At 37.4% G+C, this 19025-nt stretch overlaps 1 protein-coding gene and 1 long non-coding RNA gene across 2 annotated transcripts in view; one reads left to right on the top strand and one right to left on the bottom strand.

Annotated features, from left to right (window-relative positions):
- The window catches only part of LOC147378123 (uncharacterized), a 65280-nt gene extending 55863 nt beyond the window's left edge, over positions 1-9417 (top strand). The window contains exon 3 of the long non-coding RNA XR_015144800.1: positions 8767-9417. This is a non-coding gene — a long non-coding RNA (uncharacterized LOC147378123). The remainder of the gene's footprint in view (positions 1-8766) is intronic.
- Positions 1-19025, bottom strand: part of STAT4 (signal transducer and activator of transcription 4) — a 105319-nt gene that overhangs the window by 46589 nt on the left and 39705 nt on the right. The gene's annotated exons all lie outside the window — the stretch shown is intronic.

Here is a 19025-nt window from a genome sequence, read left to right as displayed (position 1 = left end):
TGTGTGTGTACTAAAAGATGTAGTTATGTTCACCTTTCAGTAGTTACTGTGTATATGGACCATGGACACTCCTCCTACCAGAAAGCAACAACAAAAACAGAAATAAAAAAACAGAAAACCCACCCCTAAGTGTATGTTGGTGGAAGGAAGGAAGGAAGGGAAATTACCCTTTTTCGTGTGTGTGTGTGTGTGTGTGTGTGTGTGTGTGTTTCTCTGATGTATGTGTGCTGTGTGCTTAGTTGCTCAGTCGTGTCCAATTGTTCATAATCCCCATGGACTGTAACTCACCAGGCTCCTCTGTCCATGGGGATTCTCCAAGGCAAGAATACTGAAATGGGTTACCATGCCCTCCTCCAGGGATCAAACCCCAGTCTCCCACATTGCAGGTGATTCTCTAGCGTCTAAGCCACCAAGTTGGAGGGAGGAAGGGAAATTACCCATTTTCTAGTGTGTGTCTGTTTCTCTTGTGTGTAGGTATTGCAAATACTTTCTGTCTCCAGCTGTCTTTTCACTATCTCTTAGTGTCAATAAAGAGAAGTTTTTAATTTTAGTGAAGTCAAATTTATTAATTCTTCTGTTTATAGTTAGTTTTTTATGACTTAATCTTTCCCTAATCTACAGCCATGGAGACTTTTCCCTGTATATATATATATATATATATATATATATATATATATATATAGTAAACCTTTAGAGTTTTTCCCTAATTGTAATTCACTTGGGGCTTATTAATAGGAGTGGTCCCTTTCACTTTTTTTTATACAAATATTAGTTCCAACAATATTTATTGAACATTTTAGTTTTTCACCACCACTGCTGGGTGAACTGTCATAGCCAAGTGCCCATATATGGATGAATTGGCTTCTGACTCCATTCCACCTTATGGTTCTATCTGCTTTATCAACAGACCATCTTAATACAACTACAGTTATACAACTACAGTTATATAACAAGTTTTTTGATGTCAAGTATAATAGGCTTTCTCTGCATTTTCACATAAATTTTAGAATCACCTCATCAAGCTACAAACACACATGCACACAACCCTGTTGAGAATCTGAATGGCACTAAATCTTTAGATACTTGGTATCTTTATAATTGTGTTCTAATCTATTTATTTAGGTCTTCTTTAATGCCCATTATTATATCTTTCCACAGAGATCTTACACCTTTTTTTTAGTTTATTTCTATGTAGTTGGTATTTTTGATCAATGGATAGTATCTTTCTTTCTTAAGTGTTTTCACTAGTATGTAGAAATATATTTGACTTTTATGTATTGACTGAATCCAGCAACTTTGCTAAATTCCAATAATTCTAATAATGTACTTATAATATCTCTTACCAAGTGTAAAAATTTATCTGTAAATTCTTTTGGATTTTTCTGCAAATACGAATCAAATCTTACATGACTATTGATAACATTTCCCCCTTTTCCTTTATCTAATTTCCATCAGAATTTCACCTTCACATTATGACTTGTTTACAAATGCATTGGTTAATTTCCAAACATAGGGATTTTCTATTATCCTTTTAACTAATTGTTATAGATTTTTAAAAGTCTGATCAGAATAGATTGTTTAATGACTTCGGTCACAAAATTCACTGAGAATTGTTTTGTGGCCCAGCTTATGGATTTTCTGTAAATGTTTCATGTGAGCCTGTAAAGAATGTGAATTCTGCAGTTTTGGGTGCAAATGTCTCATACATGTTCATTAACCTAACTTTAATTGTTTTGTTCAAATTTCTGTATCCTTGCTGATTTTTCTCTCCCTCATTAATTTTATCAAATATTGAAAAAGGCATGTTAAAATCTAGTTTGTGAATTTTTCTTCTCGTGGTTCTTTCATACACATTCATACTTGTTATATATTACTAGTCAAATCTTTCATTACTATGAACTGATCTTTATCTTTAAGAATGCTTTTTGCCTTGAAACGAAAATATAATATAGGCCTAGAAGTGGGATTGCTGGATCATATGGCAACTCTACTTTTTAGTTTTTGAAGGAAACTCCACACTGTCCATACTGTTCTCCCTAATGATTGCACCAATTTACATTCCCACCAACAGTGTAGGAGGGATCCCCACATGGATCCTTAAAAGGATCAAGAGTGTGAGTTTGGATTATGAAAAGCAGTGTAAATGATAATAATTAAACACGTATTTTAATTTTTCCTCAGTGGTATCATGCTGTAAATTAAGGGCATTCTGTTTAAAGGCAGCAGGAAGTTTCTGATAAATGTATATTGTACATCGTAATGATAGTCCTGTGCATGATTCATTTCCTCCAGCCTGCTATTGTGCTGATATTTTATTCATCTATTGTGAGGCATTTGGTGATTTCTCTTGCCACTGTTGCTTTGTCTATGATAGGCAATCCTTTTGCATGAGTCTCAAAAATAAAATACAATACAACTTCTAATAGTGGGCATCTTCCTCCCTTTCTTATATCTTGTACTTTATTGTTGCTTTCTAAGAAAACATGGAATTTAGGACCATCCACCTAGTGACAATTAACTTGCTTAACAAACATCAAATTTATGCATTGCTGATTTGTTCCTGTCCCATCCTGCATGTGAGCAAACTCCAGGAGATGGCGAAGGACAGAGAAGCCTGGCATGCTGCAGTCCACGGGGTCACAAAGAGTCAGACACCACTGAGCAATTGAAGAACAACATTCTGCATACATGAAAACTATTTGTTTCAATCCTAAATCACAGTATTACATTAATGACACTTAAACAGCAATTAAATTCAATGTCTTGTATCAACAGTGCACATAGCTCAACCAAAGTGACATGAAGAGCTATGACTTAATTTTACTTCACAGGAAATGGCCATAACATTGTGACTGCTACCTAACAGTAGTAACTAGAGATGCTATTGATCATAAGATGCATTTTGATTTCAGAGACGTTAAAATGCAGGAAAAAATGTCTTAGAATCAACGTGCTCAGTCGCTCAATCGTGTCCAACTCTGTGACTCTCTGGGCTGTAGCCTGCCAGGCTCTTCTGTCCATAGGATTTTCCCAGCAAAAATACTGGAGTGGGTTACCGTTTCCTCCTCCATTAGAATCAACAAATGTGCTATTTTATTATTCTTGCTGCTTTTGGCTAAATTCCTTGGCTTTCCTGCAAATTTTTCTTCTAGTACCTTCCATTTAATTTCTAAATTTGATTTGTCACTAGTTTCTCTGCTCTTTTTTCCCAGATAGTCCAAAGAGTACCAGAGTCAGAGGTAAAGGAAGTGATAAGGCTGCTCAAAACAATCTCCTTCATTCAGGTGGCATGAAATCTGAGATTTCATCGCTAGACTTTCAGTCTTCCCAAGGATCCCCTTTAAGATGCAAAGACATAAGGGAGAGTTAACACTGCGTTTAAGTAATTCCCTCTGCACTGTGAAGGATTTATCAGATGTGCTCTCTGGCTGCAGTGACCTGGTGCCTGCAGGCTGAGTGTAATGGATTCCAGGGCAAATAAAGGGGGAAGTTTCAGGACAGCCTTGAAAGAAGGAGGCACAGTAACTGAAGGGGCTGGAGGATTCTGAATAAATGTGTAACCAACAACTGTCTGAGCCTGGGTTTCTCTAAAAGCTAACCCTGAGACAAAGATGCCAGTGCAAGAAGTATAACTGAAAATTCATCCCCAAAAACACAGTTATGGGAGTGGGTCAGTGAGATGAAGAAGAGAAGGCATCCAGTAAAGGGTGCGCCACCCAGCCATTGGCTCAGATGGGCTGGGAGCCCCCAGGATAGGATAGAACATGTGCCTTAGAGTTATTTGGGCTTCCCAGGTGGTGCCAGTGGTAAAGAACCTGATTGCCAGTGCACGAGACAAATGTAAAAGACGTGGGTTCGATCCCTGGGTCAGAGAGATTCCCTTGGAGAAGGAAATGGCAATCCACTCCAGTGTTCTTTTCTAGAGAATCCCATGCACAAAGGAGTCTGATGGGCTATGGTCCATAGGGTGTCAAAGAGTCAATCATGACTGAAGTGACTTAGCACAGCACAGATTTATCTATGCCAGGGCTTTGGGAACTGGAGTATTTTTATATCAGCTCTTGTCATTACTAGCCCTAAAGCAAAAACCCACAGATGCCGGCCCTTTGAAGTCCACTCGATTGAACTAAAGCCATAAGGTCCAAGGGGCTATGGGCAGGGCAGCCCCTATCTCTGCTCTACCAGCTCTCCTCCTAACCTCAATTTGAGAAATTTTCGATTTCTTATTTTTTTAAACTACCTGCAACCACACTAGAGTCAAATGTTGATATTTCTTCTTTTATGGTATCTCTGAGATATGAAGCAGTTATTTCCAACTACTGGGTAAAATGTTTTCATTCATGTTTTTATTGTCAATCTGCAATCTACTGCACACTTCTGGCTGTCAGCTCACACTATCCCCTTTTATCATCCTGAATACTGCTGTTAAATCATGTTTATTCTTGCTCCTTACCAGCATCAAACACACTGGCCATGACAACACACTCTCAGCTTCAGCTTCTTACTATTTCCTTCCCTTTGTTCTGAGCACACGATGTTTCTTAAAGGCTTTTCCTAAGATTTCCTCACTAGAATTATAAGGATATGTCTAAGGTGAAAAAAAAAAAAAACTAAATAGAAGAAGAGCTAATCCAGTCATCTTAAGGCTGATTTAGACTGGCCAGTCTAATAGATTTAAAAAGCAATTCTCTTTCATGATAATTATAACAATAATGAAGTACCACTCCACAACTGTTAGGTTGACACTGACCACACCAAATGCTGGTGAGGATACAGTGCAACAGAACTATTAAATGTGGAAGACGCTTTGGCAGTTTCTTACAAAGCTAAAAACACCTTTAGCATACAACCCAGCAATCATGCTCCTAAGAATTTACCCAAATGCATTAAAAGCTTATGTTCACATAAAAATCAGAAAATGTTTATAGAAACATTATTCATAATTATCAAAACTTGGAAGCCACTAAGATGTCCTTGAATGGGTGAGTGGATAAACTGTGGTTCATACTTCCATGAGGGCTTCCCCGGTGGCTCAGATGTTAAAGAAACTGCTTGCAATGCAGAAGACTCAAGTTTGATCCATGGGTTGGGAAGATCTCCTGGAGATGGAAATGGCAACCCACTCCAGTATTCTTGCCTAGAAAAATTCTACTGCTAAAAATAGGAGCCTGACAGGCTACAGTCCATGGGGTTGCAAGAGTCAGAAACAACTTAGCGACTAAACCACCACCAATATTTCTATGATGAAATATTATTCAGTGATAAAAAGAAATGAGCTGTCAAGCTACACAAAGACATGGAGGAAAACGAAAACATATTACTACATGAATACTGTAAGGCAAAACTGTGGAGATAGTAAAAAGATCAGTGGCTGCCAGAGGTTTGCAGGGTTGGGTAGAAGGATGAATAGAGGGGGAGCACAGGAGATTTTCAGGGCAGTGAAACTTGTCTGTATGATACAGTAATGGTGGATAGATGGTATGAGGCATATGTTAGAATTCAAAGGGCCATGTAACACAAAGAACAAAGGGTAATGCAAGCTATGAACTTTATCTAATAATAATGTATTATTGGTTCATCAGTTACATTCAATATACTACACTAATAATGCAAGATGTTCATAACAAGGGAAACTCTCTGGTGGGGGCAGGGAGAGAGGCTAAGGTAGTATATGGTAACTCTGTACTTTCCACTCGATTTCTCTGTAAAACTAAGACATTCTAAAAAAGTTAAAAAGTCTATTTAAAAAAAAATCATTCAGAAGTCACAGTTTTCACATATCCTTATGCTTTTCCTTTGACCAAGAAAGAGAAAATTCAAATGACTATAGTTGCCTGCCTCTGTTGTTTAGCTGGCTTTAAATTCTCTTGAGAGTCCCTTGGATTGCAAGGAGATCAAACCAGTCAATCCTAAAGGAAATCAGTCCTGAATATTCACTGGAAGGACTGATGCTGAAGCTGAAACTTCAGTGCTTTGGCTACCTGATGCGAACAACTGACTCAATGGAAAAGAACCTGATGCTGGGAAAGATTGAAGGCAGGAGAAGGGGACAACAGAGGATGAGATGGTTGGATGGTATCACTGACTCAAGGGACATGAGTTTGAGCAAGCTCTGGGATGGACAGGGAAGCCTGGCATGCTGCAGTCCAGGGGATTGCAAAGAGTCGGACACAACTGAGCAACTGAACTGAACTGAAATTTTCTCATCATCACAAAGATTTTCTTAATAAAAAAGAAATGAGGTATAGATTCTCCATGCATACAAATTATTAATGCCCCATTTCTATTTATGCTAATAATAATACATACATCTTGCTGCTGCTAAGTCACTTCAGTCGTGTCCGACTCTGTGCGACCCCATAGATGGCAGCCCACCAGGCTCCCCCGTCCCTGGGATTCTCCAGGCAAGAACACTGGAGTGGGTTGCCATTTCCTTCTCCAATGCATGAAAGTGAAAAGTGAAAGTGAAGTTGCTCAGTCGTGTCCGACCCTCAGCAACCCCATGGACTGCAGCCTACCAGGCTCCTCCATCCATGGATTTTCCAGGCAAGAGTACTGGAGTGGGTGCCATTGCCTTCTCATCTTAAATGAACTTAAAATTAGCTGTAGATGTAAATAGTTTGTCTTGGTTTACTTTTTATTTTTGTGTTGGTTTATTTTTTAAACTAAAGAAAATACTTCTTAAAGGTATCAGACTTAAATTCTGAGTCTATTTCTGGTGCCATGTTCTGTGTCTGTGAAGGCTTAGCTTATCCTAGACAACTGCTCCATGAAGCGGTGGAATTCTACATAAAGTCAGGGGAACCTGAGTTTGTGGTTGTCACTAGCTGTGTGACCTTAGGCAAGGCACTTCTTAACCTTCATTACTCTAATTGCTCCTCGAAAGTGAAAGTGAAGTCATTCAGTTGTGTCCAACTCTTTGTGACCCCATGGACTGTAGCCTACCAGGCTCCTCCATCCATGGAATTTTCCAGGCAAGAGTACTGAAGTGGGTTGCCATTTCCTTCTCCAGGGGATCTTCCTGACCCAGGGATGGAACCTGGGTCTCGCGCATTGCAGACAGACACTTTACCATTTGCTCCTTAGTCAGCTGAGATAACAATACTGGTATCAGAGAGTCATCTCGAGGGGCATGCCAGACAACTGAGAAAGAGCTTTGTAACTTGTGCACGTTCAGTTGCTTCAGACTCCTTGCGACCCCAAGGACTATAGCCTTCCAGGTTCCTCTGTCCATGGGATTCTCCAAGCAAGAATGCTGGAGTAGGTTGCCATGTACCTCCTCCAGGGGATCTTCCCAACCCAGGGATCAAACCCACTTTTCTTGTCTCCTGCATTGGCAAGCAGGTTCTTTACCACTAGTTCCACCTGGGAAGCTTGTAAGCATGTAACTTATAAAGTGCTCTAAAAAGAGAAGAGGGTTTTTTTATGTTGTCTCATGGGGGTGTTAGAAGAGTTTAAAGATCATAAATGGTAAATCAATGAAAACAACATAAAAATCTTCCTATTAGTTTCACGAAAAGGAAGAAAACTGACTAAAAAGCCAATAAAGACCAATGTGTTTTCTGGGAAATATATTTACATGAATGTAAAAGAAACTCCAGAAAAAGATAGACTATGTATTGGGGACTTTCAAAACATTAAACAGCAGGGACTTTCCCAGCTTTTCTTTAGGATTAACTTGCACATGTGCACAAATACACAGCTGCTTTAAATTTAAAAAACCAATGCATACAAGCTAGCAATAAGAAATAATAATACAGTGCTCCCACCTGAGCATAATTCATAAACCATTTGGAAGAAAATAATCAATACTACATTTTCTAAACAAATAGAAAGACCTGAGAAGGAACATGACAAACTCTCATTAATGATCATCCTTGGGGAAATGAGACGGGCGGGGCGGGGGTGGGGAGCTGGATACTTTCATTTGATTTCGATTCTTTGGTATTGTTGGAATTCTACTTAAGCGTGTGTTACTTTTATGATTAAAACAAAATAAGTAGTGATAAATCACTCATATATGCGCCATACCAGATCTTTGTCTTGGCTTGATTTATGCAGAAGTTTTTGTAAAAGATGAATGTTGGTTTTGAAAATGAGTCATTCAGGTGAAAAGAGAAAAAAGGAGAGTCAGAGTCTACTTAGATCATTATAGTGACTAAATTTCAATGCTCTTGGGGAACTCAGTCTTGTAATTAAGAGATAAATTAATTGCTTAATTCAAAGTGACAGGAAGAAAACAAGATAGGTGCTAACAAACTCTACTTATCATTTATATGTTTGAACATAACAATACTAGAACCTGCCATTTACTGAATACCTATTATATGTAGGGTGCATTATAAAAGCTGACAATAGTCTGCAAGGTACCTTTTAGGAAGCCCAGAGGTCACGTCATTTGTTAACGGCACTGAACTCTTAAGTTAAGGCGAAGGAGTGCTTCAAAAAACAGGTGTATCTCATTCTATAAACCATCACCTTTCCAAATCACTACTGTCTTTTTCAAAATGCATTTCTTATTTAAGTGGACCCCTTCAGTCATAGCTGCATTCAATTTTACTCTCCCTGGAAATTATCTTTATAATATTGCCCATGATAAATCTGTTCAAGGATTAACCATTCTTTATGGAACCTCAAGATAGTTGCAGTGGTTAAACCAACCAACAGAAAATTACTATGTGTTTGATTGTAAAATTATTGAATCACATTTCCTGAAATGACTTCAGTCTTAATAACCTCTGGTTGTTGTACTTGCTATTCATACAGGCAATCTGCCATGGACCCTGAGTGCTCCTGTGTGATCTTGCTGGTGTGCCAAGAATACAAATCCCTGACCACTCATCACTCGTCTCATTTTGGGGGGTTGTATTTGCAGCAGGCAGCCTTACTGCTGCTACTGCTAAGTCACTTCAGTTGTGACTCTGTGTGACCCCATGGACTGCAGCCTACCAGGCTCCTCCATCCCTGGGATTCTCCAGGCAAGAACACTGGAGTGGGTTGCCATTTCCTTCTCCAATGCATGAAAGTGAAAAGTGAAAGTGAAGTTGCTCAGTCGTGTTCGACTCTTTGCAACCCCATGGACTACAGCCTACCAGGCTCCTCTGTCCATGGGATTTTCCAGGCAAGAGTACTGGAGTGGGATGTCAGTGCCTTCTCTGAGACAGCCTTAAGTGATGTGGTAATGTCTCCGTTTAGAGCAGGCTGGCCTCCCATAGCTGTAAAAGCAGTGAATTCCTCAAGTTCAATGTTCCTCTCCTGTGACACAACCCACTGAGTGTGCTGACAATCATGGTGGGCGCGCTGTAGTACCTGTGTCACCGTAGTAGGACCCAGAGGACAAAGGAAACTAATGCAAATGAGCCTGAAGCTCTGATTACTACTTTTGCCGTGAATAATAAAATCTTTATTATCCGGAAGTCTCAAGTCTTTAACTGGCACAAGAAACAATAAGCTCATTTGTTAAAGGGTAAAATTCCAGATCCTGCATGTTTCTCAATACCAATTTGTATTATAAACTTGTAACATTTCCATTATTTGTTCCTATGTCTTATTCCCAATCTATACTGGCATCTTCTAAAAGCAAGAATCAGCTTTCAAGACAAATCTTGTAGTAGCAGTCACCTTACAGGAACCTTGTAAATGCTTGCTGAATGATCAAATGAGAAGACGAGTAAATTACAGTAATTCCCTCTTAACTGAGAAAAAAATAGAAAAAGCATATTATTCAATCTCAGTGTTAGTAAAGAGATTGTCTTTAAATTCTTCTGGAGTTTTTATTAGTCACCTAACCCTATTGCTGCTGCTGCTGCTAAGTCACTTCAGTTGTGTCCTACTCTGTGCGACCCCATAGACGGCAGCCTATCAGGCTCCCCCATCCCTGGGATTGTCCAGGCAAGAACATTGGAGTGGGTTGCCATTTCCTTTTCCAATTCATGAAAGTGAAAAGTGAAAGTCAAGTCGCTCAGTTGTGTCTGACTCTTCTCGACCCCATGGACTGCAGCCTACCAGGCTCCTCCGCCCATGGGATTTTCCAGGCAAGAGTACTGGAGTGGGGTGCCATTGCCTTCTCCCTAACCCTATTAGCCAGGAATATATAACACTGGAGTTCTGAGATTAGTTGGAAGAGATTAGCAAGATATGAAATACTCCTGGAGATGGTGACTTTGCTTCAAAAAGCCCTGGTGGGATCTTCATCCTGGTTGACCGCTATCACTGGTAGAGGCTGCCTTGGGGAGACTTGAATATTAGGGATGATGCTCTGAGAGTCCCCTGCTCTCTGTATGGTAAGACACATCCTTTACTTATAGTAAAAGAATTGATATCCTTTGCTTACGTCTAGTAGAATCCTTTAGTCACCCTCTCACCTTTGCTCTCATGATAGCAAGAATACATCATCCTTATAATCAAAGAATATTTAGATGAGAATATAAAGACAAGAAAATGAAATACTAAAAAAAAAAGAAAATGAAATACTAAATGTTAATATTGATAAAGAAGGTATACACACATCTCTCTTGTTGATATGTCTTTATCTAGAAAAAATGAGAGACTAATAAAAAATTCTAGAATGATAAACAAGATGACACTTTTTTCCTACACTGGTAATAATCATCTCAAACTGAAAATGGAAATAATGTTGCATCCAAAATAGTAAGAAAATATTTTTAAAACTTAAGAATAAATGTAAAAAGAAAGGTACACATTTTACATCAATTAAACTAGGGTCATACTGAAGACTGTAAAGATCTGAAAAGGCATAAATTACAAACAACATAAAATAAACATAACAGAATTTTAGGATGTGGGACTTTATCCTAAAAATGTTAATCATCCCAAAATAAATACACATTTTTAATGTAATTGCAGTTAGACTTCCAAGAGTTGATTTTGGAGAGTTTGGATTGAAAGAAAGAGGTAATACAATTCATATGAAAGAAAAGTTGCACAACGGTTAAGAAAATTACAAAAGCTACTTAAGTTTTCAGTGCTTAAAATATATCAGGGAATTTTCTAAGTGTTCTATGTTATATTTCACTAAATCTTCACAACTGTTTGTGATCAATACTATCATCCTGATTTTACAGATAGGTACGATGAGAGAGAGAGATGAAATAGCTTGAAGCCAAGTTTCAATCTGACTCCAGAGTGTGTGTTTTCAACCGATTAACCACCAAGTAATTGTCACCAAGCTGGGGGGAGACGGACTTGCCATACAGGATGCTGAAATATACTACGAAATGTAATATATTTATAAGGTATAAATACACTATATAACATACTTTATAATAATTAATTTTGACATATATCTAGACTAGCAGAGCATAACAAGAGAGTGGTAGGAGAATTATTACATAAAAATGAACATACAAAAACCATCTCAATTCAGTGGGGAAAAATGATCATTTAGAAAGTCTTGCTGGTATAATTGTCTATTAATCCAGAAGACAAGTTGGATCTTTATATAAAGAATTCTATGTAGATTAAAGATAATTTTTTTAAAAAAGTAGAATAAGTCAGGAAAACATGTATAATTTAAGAATTGGGAGAGTTTTAACCAAGGCTAGACCCCCTGAAACTATACAAAAAGATGAATTTTTAACTACATTTAAAGATTTTTTCTTGTACAGAAAAAGATGTCATAAAGCCAATAGACATATGGTAGATTGAGGTAATTATTAATAACTGTTATTTAACATGAAAAATATTCTTAGTGTTTTTAATATATAATCATTTGAAATTGATAAGGGAGAGCCCAATAGAAAAAAGTGAATGGAAAATTGACAAAAGAGCACATCTAAGTAACAAATGAATATGAAAAAGGATGACCAGCTTCACATGTAGTCAGAGAAAAGCAAACAAAGTAAAAAGAGATATTATTTCCTAACAATCAGGTACACAAGATGAAAAGAAATGAAAATACCTACTATTAATTGAGATATGGGAAAGAGGGTCTTCATAGACTTTGCTGATGGAAATGTGAACTTTACAACCTATTTGGAAAGCAATCTTGACAATGCCTATTAAAATTCAACTATACCTTGGACTAGAAGGTCCATTTCTAGGAATCCATCCCATAAAAATAAGGGCATTAGCCCACAGGGACACACGCACCGGGTTGTTTGTTACACTGTGGTAGAGAAAAGCTGGAGGTGAAGTGCCTGCTCCACTAATGGGAAGGGCTCAATAAAGTACAGCACATCCACTCCATGGAGCATTTGCGACCATAAGATCTAGAGATTTCTGTGATGTAAAGTTTAGAAAGTAGAGAAGTGATTAACACAACTTCATTTTTTTTTCATGACAAGATCCTGTCTTCTCATTTACAAAATTTCAGAGAACATATAATGTTCATGGGGATAAATTACATATGTTCTTAGTTTATTTAGAAATGAGATATAGGTATGGAAGAGCGCCCATTGATGTTAACGCTGATGTCTTTGGGGGGTGATGATGTGGATGGGGGTGAGGAAAAAGAGAACTCTGTAATAAAAAAGCAGCATATATTATATCTAACTTATGGTAGACTATGTGTGAATGTGCAGTAAAAACATGAAAAGATAGTGACAAAAATGATAGTGGTAGTAATTTTATTTTGGTGGAATTTTAGGGAATTTTTAGTTTCTTCTTAGATTTTTCATTATTGTCTGAATTTTCACAAAGACATGTTATTTAAGCAATTAGGGAAAAATTAGAAAGCTATTTCCATGATATCAAAATGTCCATTTAGTAAAAGACTTAAATTAATTTACATATTGTGCAAAAATTAGAAATTAGACCTCTTACATCTAGAAGTGGAAAACCATTCCAATCGGAAGAAATAAAACCATTCTCTGAAGACTGTTGACACTTATGAAGCAAACCTCAAAGTGACCATTAAACATTTTCCATTGAACAAAAATCCGAAATCTATTTGAATTGTAGTTGAGGCACTAATACTGTTCAGCTACCGAGAGAAATGGAAACTGAAGGGTTGCTAATAGCTCATAAATAATGGAAAGTGATGCCCAAGTGACTTATTACTCAACTGTGACCATGAGGATAGGTCTCAGAGCTGGTTCTAAAACTGGGAATCCTAATGTTGGTTTACAGATACCCAGAGTGACACTTCAAAGTGGTCTTGAGGCTTAAAATGCAAGTCACAATAACATGTTTATATTTAAAGGGTCACTTTCTTTCAAGGCTACATTAGTAAAGATACTAACCCGGTGGAACTTGTCCTTCAAGGCCTTTTAAACTGACTGGCTCTGGCTTCCGGGACTATTTGTACCATCAGCATCCATCAAAATGTATTCATCTCATTCCTACACTCCTTGTTCATGCAGTGCTAATAATCAATGTAGTTGCCTCTTTTTCCCATCATCTTAGATGAAAACTCCTATTAAGCTGTACAGGTTTATACAGTTTACTACCTGAGGGCGTGAATCACCTGAGGTGCTGAAGCCAGGCCATTGTGGAGACATGGTTTACGCAGAAGGCACTGGAAAGTCCTCAGCATTTGAGGTCAGAATCAGGGTTTTACCCAGCCCTGCCATTAACTGTGACATTAAAAAAAGCCACTTTACATTTTTGAACTTTGATTTTTCTCCCCTTTAAAATCTGTACGCTGCCCTCTTAAGTTGTGAGAATCAAGTGGGATGTTCAGAATATCAGAGTCAATCATTAAACAAAGGTCAATTATGTTTTGCTCAGATTGCAGAAGCAAAAATATCCTTTGAAGAGGTATTTTTAAGTGCAAAAATATTAATACTAATAAAAGACACCCATAATCACAAGATCTGGAGATAACTGATATTAACATTTAATGTGCCATTTACTTTATATTTTCCATGTGCAGACATTTAAGAAAACAAAATTCAGACATGCTTTATATATTATTATATATCTGCTTTTCCATTTAATTGATAATTAAATTACAATGTCATTAAAACATCTACAATATCATTTTTAATAGCTGATGAATGGCTATATTAGCTCTAATCTATTGAATAAACTCTCCACTGTTGACATGTAGATTATTTATAATTTGTCACCATTAAAATGCTGTGATATATTGATTAAACCAATGTTGTTAAATTACAGTATTTAGATCTTGTTCATTTATGGTTTTCCTACTTGATATGTCAGAAACTAAGAGAAGTTTATTTAAGTGTTCCACTTTGATGTCTCTCATTTCTTGTATTTATAATTATTACTTTATATTTTGATTCAATACTCTTTGGTGCATATTGATCTGTGAATGTTACATTTCCATTTGAAATTATCTCTGATAAAATATTTGTCCTGATTATTGCTTTTGAACTGGAATTTGACATTGTCTAACCACCTCAGAACCACCAAGAGGATTAAATGTTATACATTCGGAGTACTAAGTAAGTGTCAGCTCATTTCTATTTTATTATTTTTATTATAACAATATATAGTGACCATACTTTGTTTTTGTCTGCATTATTTTTACCCAACCTTTTAATTCTCCTTATACCTCATTTTGGGCTTTCCCAGGTGACTCAGTGGTAAAGCATCTACTAATGCAGGAGATGCAGGAGACCCAGGATTGATCTCTGGGTTAGTAAGAGCCCCTGAAGGAAGGAATCGTAACCCACTCCAGTATTCTTGCCTGGAAAATCCTATGGACAGAGGAGCCTGGGAGGCTACAGTTCATGGGGTGGCAAAGAGTTGGACATGACTTGGTGACTGAGCACACACATATACCTCATTTTAGGGGTTGTTGGTAAATAGCATGTCACTGAATTTTCTGTTTTGAAATCTGAAACTTGTTTCTAAATGAGACTTTCTTACTCTTAAGAGGAGTTCAATCCACTTGCATTTACTGCCATATTTATGTGTTCAGTTGTACTCTGTCACCTACTTTTCTATTTCCTTTGCCTGTCTTTTGTTACAGATAGCCCATACTTCTTTTCTGTCCCCTTCTCCACTATGTGGGAAGGTATAAATACTGTTTTACATGCTTATAGCAATTATCATTGAATTTATCAAAAGTTTTTTTTTGTGCCCAGTAGTTCACAACCTAGTTTTCACCACAGTCTCCAGGTGGATTACCTCACACCCACCCCATACTCCTCTATGCACTGATGCATTGATAGAAGAGGCTGTACACTATGTACAACTCCCAGTTTGCACCATCTATAATTCCGCCATTTTCACTTGCACCAATCACAAGGTGCCTTGACTGTATGGTACTACCATTGAAACTTCATTTTAGGTATCTGAAATAGAAGTTAATTTTTGTTATTTTGAAATTCCCATGTCAAAATAAGAATTTAGCATACTTCCCATATCTAAATGATTTCTTTATCATCCCAAGAAACTATTGTAGGGGTGCTGGAGAAGCCATGAAGAGATACTCCACATCCAAGGTAAGAGAAACCCCAATAAGACAGTAGGCACCAAGAAAGGGCATCAGAGGGCAGACAGACTGAAACCACAATCACAGAAAACTAGCCAATTTGATCACATGGGCCACAGCCTTGTCTAACTCAATGAAACTAAGCCATGCCATGTAGGGTCACCCAAGATGGATGGGTCATGGTGGAGAGGTATGACAGAATGTGGTTCACTGGAGAAGGGAATGGCAAGCCACTTCAGTATTCTTGACTTGAGAACCCCAATGAACAGCATGAAAAGGCAAAAAGATAGGATACTGAAAGAGGAACTACCCAGGTCGGTAGGTGCCCAATATGCTACCAGAGATCAGTGGAGAAATAACTCCAGAAAGAATGAAGGGATGGACCCAAAGCAAAAACAACATCCAGTTGTGGATGTGACTGTTGATGGAAGCAAGGTCTGATGCTGTAAAGAGCAATATTGCATAGGAAACTGGAATGTTAGGTCCATGAATCAAGGCAAATTGGAAGTGGTCGAACAGGAGATGGCAAGAGTGAACGTTGATATTCTAGGAAACAGTGAACTAAAATGGACTGGAATGGGTGAATTTAACTCAGATGACCATTATATCTACTACTGTGGGCAGGAATCCCTTAGAAGAAATGGAGTAGCCATCATAGTCAACAAAAGAGTCTGAAATGCAGTACTTGGAAGCAATCTCAAAAATGACGGAATGATCTCTGTTTCCAAGGCAAACCATTCAATATCACAGTAATCCAAGTCTATGCCCCAACTAGTAACACTGAAGAAGCTGAATTTGAACGGTTTTATGAAGACCTACAAGACCTTTTAGTACTAACACCCAAAAAAGATGTCCTTTTCATTATAGGGGACTGGAATGCAAAAGCAGGAAGTCAAGAAACACCGGGAGTAAAAGGCAAATTTGGCCTTGGAGTACAGAATGAAGCAGGGCAAAGGCTAATAGAGTTTTGTCAAGAGAATGCACTGGTCATAGCAAACACCCTCTTCCAACAACACAAGAGACTCTACACGTGGACATCACCAGATGGTCAACACTGAAATCAGACTGATTATACTCTTTGCAGCCAAAGATGGAGAAGCTCTATACAGTCAGCAAAAACAAGACCAGGAACTTACTGTGGCTCAGATCATGAACTCCTTATTACCAAATTCAGACTTCAATTGAAAAAGTGGGGAAAACCACTAGACCATTCAGATATGACCTAAATCAAATCCCTTATGATTATACAGTGGGAATGAGAAATAGATTGAAGGGACTAGATCTGGTAGATAGAGTGCCTGATGAACAATGGACGAAGGTTCGTGACATCGTACTGGAGACAAGGAGGAAGACCATCCCCAAGAAAAAGAAATGTAAAAAAGCAAAATGGCTGTCTTAGGAGGCCTTACAAATAGCTGAGAAAAGAAGAGAAGCAAAAAACAAAGGAGATAAGGAAACATATACCCACTTGAATGCAGAGTCCCAAATAATAGCAAGGAGAGATAAGAAAGCCTTCCTCAGTGATCAATGCAAAAAAAAAAAAAAAAATAGAGGAAAACAATAGAATGGGAAAGACTAGAAATCTCTTCAAGAAAATTAAAGATACTAAGGGAACATTTCATGCAAAGGTGGGCTCAATAAAGGACAGAAATGGTATGGACCTAACAGAAGCAGAAGATATTAAGAAGAGGTGGCAAGAATACACAGAAGAACTGTACAAAAAAGATCTTCATGACCCAGATAATCATGATGGTGTGATCCCTCACCTAGAGCCAGACATCCTGGATGTGAAGTCAAGTGGGCCTTAGGAAGCATCACTACTAACAAAGCTAATGGAGGTGATGGAATACCAGTTGAGCTATTTCAAATCCTGAAAGATGATGCTGTGAAAGTGCTGTACTCATTATGCCAGCAAATTTAGAAAACTCAGCAGTGGCCACAGGACTGGAAAAGGTCAGTTTTCATTCCAATCCCAAAGAAAGGCAATGCCAAAGAATGCTCAAACTACTGCACAATTGCACTCATCTCACACGCTAGTAAAGTAATGCTCCCAATTCTCCAAGCCAGGCTTCAGCAATATGTGAACCATTAACTTCCAGATGTTCAAGCTGGTTTTAGAAAAGGCAGAGGAACCAGAAATCAAATTGCCAACATCCGCTGGATCATCAAAAAAGCAAGAGAGTTCCAGAAAAACCACCTGGGAAGCTCACTTCCCACATTACTATTCATTCTCCATACTATCAATTGTCCTTTCTTACATCCAATATGTTTTTCGTTCTACTGTTTCTATTTTTCCCTCCTTAGAATCCCTTCCTACATCTCCCTCTTTTCATATTATCTGTTTGAATTTTTTATTTAAACCTATTTATCTCTTTTATATTTCTGTTCTTATTTTATACACATGGCTTCCTGAAAAACTTCATGTTGTGGAGTAGATCATTTTCAGAAGTATGTGTTTTTTAAAATACATCCTTTTGAGCCTGCCAGTCTCTTGTTACAAGGATTTTTTCATAAGACTCAAGCATGTATCTTTAGGCAATGTTTTAATAGATGAATGTGGGGTTGATTTCCTAATTTAGTTTTATTTATGTGCCTGATACTGTAAAGATTTCACTCGTATTTTTGTATTTAACTGTCCAGTCATTTTAGGTTTTAATGTTGTATGTTTTTGTCCTTTTCTCCTCTAATGTATTTTATCTAGAAGCTTGGAGAGATTTTTATATGCAATTGTAAACTTGAAGTCTTCATTACCAAAGTCAAAGGCATGATTTCCAGGCACTATGGTAAACTGGAAAGAAAAGTCTTTAGGGATGTGCTGAAATTTAAATCTCTTGTCAGAGTTCCTAAGAGCAAAAATAGAAAGACCTGTTTCTCTTGCTTATAGGGTTACTTCCATGCCAAGCTGAAGCATAATTTGATTTTTAAAAATTGCTTGTCCCTATTTTACCTTATTAGTCTCATGATATAGTAATATGTCTTTAAGATCAATTAAGCTCTATTTTAACTTGAAGGAATTTTCTCAGACATTGGGGAACCTGTAGTTTTTCCCATGCATGTTTTTCATCACCCCAGTCTTTCAAATATATGCAGTTTCATTTGCACATTTCTGATGAGCAAACTAGATTTGAGAGTATGAGTAATGGGTTGCTAAGTTTTCTAAGTATCAGAGCCTCTATAATAGCTTTTTGATGTAATATACTAAAGAAACAACCATGTAATCTCCATTTTGTGAAAAAAATACATGCATCCATCTCTAACACATTTCAAAAGATAAGAAGAAATATACTAAAGTATCAACCATGGTTGAAATCTGCATGATAGCATTATGGATAGTTTATTCTCTGCCATATTTTTCAAACTTCCTATAATACATATAAGTAATATGTATTACTTATATAACCAAAGTAAAAACTACTCTATTCTAACTGAGCAAAACTTTAATGATGAAGGAATTAAACCAATTAATTTTGCTTTTCCCATGTTCAGTTCCAACTAACATTTATTTCCTGGGAAAAGATAAAAGTAGATTGTGAATACAAAATTTTAGTGGTCATTTCTCATTCAGTTACAAAGAAAAAAAAAAAAAAAGAGGCATTCACAATAGGCATATGTGAAAAGATTTTGCCATACAGACTAATGCTGTGCTTTTCAGACATGAGCA

The sequence above is a fragment of the Bos grunniens genome, chromosome 2 (assembly GCF_055505025.1).
Source record: "Bos grunniens cultivar Pamir isolate PY7600 chromosome 2, Bosgru_T2T1.0, whole genome shotgun sequence".
Taxonomy (NCBI): domain Eukaryota; kingdom Metazoa; phylum Chordata; class Mammalia; order Artiodactyla; family Bovidae; genus Bos; species Bos grunniens.
This window is presented reverse-complemented; position numbering and strand designations above follow the sequence as displayed.